Here is a 6,441-nt window from a genome sequence, read left to right on the forward strand (position 1 = left end):
GTCATAGCCCCTGATATACCTACAAAGACATTGAGACTGGTTGCATTTAAGTGACTGATTGAGGTGACACAGGAAGCAAACCTCTGAGCCATTACTCCAGCCTATAAATGTCTGATTCCAGAGCCTGCAAGCCAGGGATCAAGATTCCCATTCTTATTCCTGGCTTTGCCTCTACCCAGCTATCATCAGGGATAAGAATCCACTCATTCAGCCATGGAACAATCATCGATTGAGTGCTTGAAATTTTTCAAAATACTTTAGACTTTGCAACTCACTTTTAATTTTTTTCCTTTTATTTGATCTTAACAATCATCCCTTGAATTCACTTAGTGTGTAGCTTACAATTTTAGGAGGCAAATTGCCTGGCCTTGTAACTTACGAACTGTGAGGGTCAGGCACATTTCAGCAACCCCTTTGAACCTTGATTTTCCCTTCTGTACAATGGGGGAGGGGGCATTCGTTGTATCAACATCATAGGGTTGGTTTAAAATATGGAAAATAGCAATGCTTTAAATGAGAAAACATTAGCAAGTCTTAGTTTTGCCAGGTATTTTGGGCATCCATTTCCTTTATCAGAGCCTCAGCACTGAGTCAAGTGGAAGAAATTAGGAACATACTGACTTAGTTCCAAACAACTGATGTTTTAGAAATTAAGTGGAAAACACTGTGGTGAGAAATTGTTTCTAAGGTATTAATGTATTCCAAATATTTGGAGAAATGTTGAAATTCAGAAAGCAGGAGTGGAGCCATCCTTCTCCTCTAAGCAAAAGCTTTGGCTTCTGAAAATCATTATTGAAATTGATTTTCATTTCCTTATTGAAAATTCACTGAATTTAGAAAATGAATAAAAATAGGAAACAACTCTTTTGTGGAACTTTTAATTGCCACTTACATAGATTGTCTGAGGGTCACATGAAGTAATTGAAGGAAAATTTCATTTGTATGTGTGTCATAAGCACCCAATTATTATTAACCACTATTAATTAGATTGTTGGTTTATCATCTCTAATCCAAACACTTGAGCCCAAATATGTGGCCTATTGGGGGCTTTTTCTTCTAAATCTGTACCTGTTGAGACTGGCGTGTGGATCTCCTTTTGGTAGGAAGTTCTGTTCCCTGTTTGAGGCTTCCCCTGTTGTTCAAAGAAAGGCTACGTCCTATGTCCCCCCCACCAGTTATCTTACTGCTGTAGTACATTAGGGGTAGGTATTACTACTGAACCATTTCACACTCTATCGCTAGGGCTACAGTCTCATGCAATATATTCTCATTTAATCATCTCAATGTTATTTTTGCAATACCTGATAATTTGGGCACTTAGATTATGCATGTTTGGCTACTGTGCATGTATAGGCAAAAGAAGAATGGACAACAAAGTGCAGCCAGTGCAAAACCCCATGAGAGCGTATTGGTGGGAGTCTGGCCCTAAACCGTGAGGTTTCTCCCCAGGGAGAGAATCACGACACAGAGAGAATCAGTGGCTTGCCACCAGTTTCCTTTATTGGCTGCATGACCTTTGCTCTTGGAAATGAAGGTGACAGACTCCTAGTGACCTTGAGTCTGGGAACTAGAGAACAGGAGAGAGCTGCAGTATTGCAGCAAGGCGTCCTTGAGGAAAAGCACTGTCTGGGCATATTAATAGTTATCACTGGGCAAGGAGAAATGGAGAAAGGAAAAGAAAGAGGAAGGAAAGAGAGAGGGAGACATTATTGAATCATTACTCCGTACCAGACACTCTTAAGTTAGTTCATTTGATATTCATGACAGACTCATAATGTAGATATTATCTCCATTTTACTTACAGATACTTAGGTTCAAAGAGTAACTCGATCACATAGCTACCACATAGAAGAGTTGGATGCAAATACAGGGCACTATGGGTTCAAATAATAAAATAAAGAATTATTATTAATATTTGAGAGCACGCGCAATGTGAAAGACTCTGGATATTTAATTCACGTTTAAGGTTTATAACCACATAGAAAAGTAGGAATTGAAATCCCTCCTTTATGGTGAGAAATATGAGATGCAGAGGGCTTGCCAAGCTTTGTCAAGGTCACACAATTGTAAGTGATGCTCCCAGGATTTGAAAGCTGGTATCCCTGACTCCAAAGCATACGCACCTTTCACCCAGTACTCCCACCCTTGCACTTACTCTATTTCAACAGGCAAATTGTCATTTAAGACCATGGCTCTCCTTTCTGAAATTGCGAGTACTTCTGGCAACTTGGAACGCTTAAAGTCAATGCCCCAGCCATGTGTGTGACTTCAAAACATTTCTATTATTAAGGATATCATAATTTTCTCCATAGCACTACTCCCTTAAGTTCTAGCGCTTGTGAGTGAATAAAGATTAAAGCCACTTGGAAAGAACAAAGTGGCATATCAGAACAGAGCAACTTCTTTCTCAAAGTGTAATTTTGAAAAAGCAAACTGGCATTAAATACCAAGAATGCAAGAATTATAAAGTCTAACTCACCCAGAATGTGAGATGGAGATTTGGAAAACGTATAATGGATGTACTCATGTTCCCATGGTGGGAAGTGGAAGAAAGGGAACAAGGACTGTTCTCCGTGGTGTTCACCATCGATGACACATTTACCACACCTCTGCACTTGGCAAGCTTAACTATAAAGATAACAACACTTTTATATGATGCGCATACCATGCCCCAGACAATATACTAAGTGCTTTACATACTTCATCTCATTTAACACTTACGATACCCGAGGAGAAAACTGATACCCAATGAAGTTAACTCCTTTCTCTCACAGCTGATTAAGTGACAGGGCTGGGATTTGAACTTGAGCCTTCCTGACATTAGAGTTCTGCACTCAAAACTCACATGTCCCATTAAACAAGTCACCTAAGGATCATTCACGGACATTTGTTTTCCACAGTCCTCTGATCTATTCGTTTCACTATTAAAAGCATCATGAGTATATTCCTGAGTGAGGCAAGGGAAGAACTATGAAAAAGCAAAGTGTGTATGAAAAATAATCTACATCAAGCAAGTCACCTCCTTCCCCAGGACATCAACCCTCCCATGTGTACAAGGGGATTTCACAAGAAATTTGCTAAGGTCTTCCTCAAGGAAATGTGCTTGAGAGGCACGCAGGTGAGGGAACGTGGGCACCAATGCTAAGTCTCCTGTGAATGAGCTCTCTCCCAGCTCTGTCATTCGAGCTCTGTGTGTCTCTCTGGGTCTTCGTTTCCTCAACTATTTTATTTTATTTCATTTCATTTCTTTTTTTTTTATTTTTTGGCTGTGTGTCTTGTGGGATTTTAGTTCCCCAACCAGGGATCGAACCTGGGCCCTCGGCAGTAAGAGCACAGAGTCCTAACCACTGGACTGCCAGGGAATTTCCTGTTTCCTCAACTTTAAAATAAGAATACAAGTACCTACCCTGAGAATTACTGTGAAGTGAACTTAATAAAAAATGTGTTGAAAATGCCCAGCGAAACTCCTGGAAAATATGATCAATCTACCTGGTTTTATTGTCTTTCCCTCAAAACAAGAAGCTTGTGAGAGCAAGAAGAATGAAGAGGGAGAAGGCAAATTCTTGGGATGTGAGTGTATAATGAATTACCGTGAACTTAATAAAAAATGTGTTGAAAATGCCCAGCGAAACTCCTGGAAAATATGATCAATCTACCTGGTTTTATTGTCTTTCCCTCAAAACAAGAAGCTTGTGAGAGCAAGAAGAATGAAGAGGGAGAAGGCAAATTCTTGGGATGTGAGTGTATAATGTAGATCACTGGCACATTAAAATGGAACCGGGGACTTCCCTGATGGTGCAGTGGTTAAGACTCCATCTTCCACGGCAGCGGGTGCGGGGTTCAATCCTTAGTCGGGAAAATAAGATCCCACGTGCCACGCGGCCAAAAAATAATTAATTAATTAATTAATTAAATGGAACCAGTCTTCTACTCCTCGTTCTTATTTCTTTTTTCTCTAATAAGCAGGATGAAAAGGAAATAAATCTAAGAATGAGAATGTGACTTGAGTTAGAAAAAGAAAAGTAGATCTGAGGGAAGATTATGAAGAAAGCCTTGATCTTTTCCCTCCCATTTTGCACCCAGCTGCCCTCCAACCCTACTCATGTTTAGTCTAATTATTCATTGAAGAAATATCAACCGGGAACTTACCAAGTGCCAGGTCTCAGACTTGGTGTCGAGCATAAAAGGGAACTTAGACACAGCTCCTGCCCTCCCGTCAAGGTCCTAAAAGGTAGAAAAGGAATATGAGCAAAACAAATGTTCATTTTAATGCAGTGTAAAACCGTGCTCATACAACAAAAGTACAACCCGCACACAGCCTGTATATGAGGCGTCACCAGGAGCGATGAAAGGACATGTAAGCTGAGACATGAAGGTGCCTTTTCTTGAATTAACAATGGAAAATGGACACTGAGGATCTGATGCTTTGGCTTAAGAACCGGATGAATGGATGGGAGAGGCTTCCATGTCTGGGCAGAGTTCTGGGTCTTCAATTCAGGGTCCTGGGGAGTTCCAGATGTAATATGATGTGGTCAGAATCAACTGCTAGAGCACCATGTGCAAAGTGTGCATAGCAGGTGGCGTGTGTGCGTGCGTGTGCATGCTCATGCATACACCTGTGTGAATGTGAGAGCAGTGTCCATGTGTGTGGCATACCTGGTAATAATTTTCTATTGGGAGATCACTGCTGCTTTGGACTCTCACTTACTTACTTGCTTTGCTCACTTGTTTTCTCAGACAATCTATTCCCATTCCGTTTGTACTTGGGCACTTTTTGCCCCTTAAGAGTACTTTGCTCTTCCCTTCTCCTGGAGATCCCCTTATTTATCTCTGTGGATACCAGCACCTTTGTTTTGGCACACATTTTCAAAATCCATGTTCTAGCATCCAGTCCAATTTTACTACAGATTTCTTATTCCTCCCTTTGAATGCCATCTCAGGCAACTTCTTTTCTTCCCGAAACTGCCCACAAAGGCTGAAATGGGAGAAGATTCATCAAGAAGAAATGTCAGTGATTAATAGGCACAACTGGAAAGGTTACATTAAACACCTTCTTTTGTATAGTTCACAAAGACCCAGGCAGCTCGGGGAAAGGGAAAAAGGCCCAAGGAAAAATGGCCAGGAATCTCAGGCAGAGCCTATCTTACCTGGAAGACACCCCAAAGCCAATTAGGAATGATACCTTCTCCTCTACAGGTTAGAAAAATAACACTGTTTTTAACTACACACACACGTATATACACACATACATATCTATATTTCATTTTTACTAAAGTAATGCGTTATGAGGCTTAAATACACACACACACACACACACACACACACACACACACACACACACGCACACCTGTGGTTGAGAACAGTGAGCAAGAGCTCTTTGCCCCACACTTTTCACCACCCCCCACCCAGCTCCACATAAATAAGCACTTTGAATTACTTTACCTTTCTATATACATATATATTTTTTTTAATCGTTAGCTGTCTTCAGATATGCCTATACTGTTGTTACCATTTTGAGACACATTCAGTTGACTTTGAACTCTAAGCCATTTCCATCCCACCTGCTCTCCCTCTTTACTGGGTATCAGACTCCCCCCACCTCCCCTGGCCCCTTTTCTCCCCCTTTCCTTTCACAGCCATTTCTCCTAATTAGATTCTCACATTTGGAATCGCATTTTGGCATCTACTTCTCAGAAGACCCGGATTAACATAGTCTCTCATAAATCCTTCTGTGGCTGCTACAGGATGAAGTTCAAATTCCTCAGCAGAGCGTACACAGCCCTATCAGATTTATTACTAGTCAAGGGCATTTCAAGCTGCATCCCTTTACACGTGAAGACAGACACCCAGCTGGCCGTGACCCCTTCCTTCCTCTTCTGTCTTCTGCACATGAAATTTTTTCTCATTTCTGGAATTACCTCCCTTCTCTTGCCTAGTGGAAAAACTCCTGATTATTCAAGCATTTGCTCAACCACTCTCTCCTACCCTCCACCTCGGTTTCAACCTGTGAGACCTTACACAGAGAACTTAAAGTTGCACAGATTTCTGACCTACAGAACTCAAAGCTAATAAGTGGGTGAGCTTTACACTGTTCACATGTTTCTATGCAACAATAGAAAACTGGTACATTACAGCACCATAACTTAGCTCACCCAAACTGACACACAATTCAAATTTGTGGTGAGGACCATTCTACTGTGAATTTTTTTGAAAGCAGAAATTGTTCCTTAAAGGCTTTGCTTGTGCAGAGCCTAGAAGAGTGGCTGACACATGATTTAATCAGACTGAGAAAACAAGATTGATGTAATGTCTTGAACAACACACCTGACATGTACTTAATAAAAAACGTTTTTTAAAAAAATCATGTTATAACTATGACTCATGTATAAATTGAAAAGTCTATCACAGCTTTGAAAAACTGTTAGAGGTGATTACTCTTTT

General features: G+C 40.7%; 1 non-coding gene across 1 annotated transcript; it reads right to left on the reverse strand.

The window, feature by feature from the left end:
- Positions 1-3,289: 3,289 nt before the first annotated feature.
- Positions 3,290-3,362, reverse strand: TRNAK-CUU (transfer RNA lysine (anticodon CUU)). Its single transcript has one exon. It is a non-coding gene; the product is annotated as a tRNA-Lys (tRNA).
- Between the last annotated feature and the right edge of the window lie 3,079 nt (positions 3,363-6,441).

Source organism: Physeter macrocephalus, chromosome 15, assembly GCF_002837175.3.
Source record: "Physeter macrocephalus isolate SW-GA chromosome 15, ASM283717v5, whole genome shotgun sequence".
NCBI classification, from domain to species: Eukaryota; Metazoa; Chordata; class Mammalia; order Artiodactyla; family Physeteridae; genus Physeter; species Physeter macrocephalus.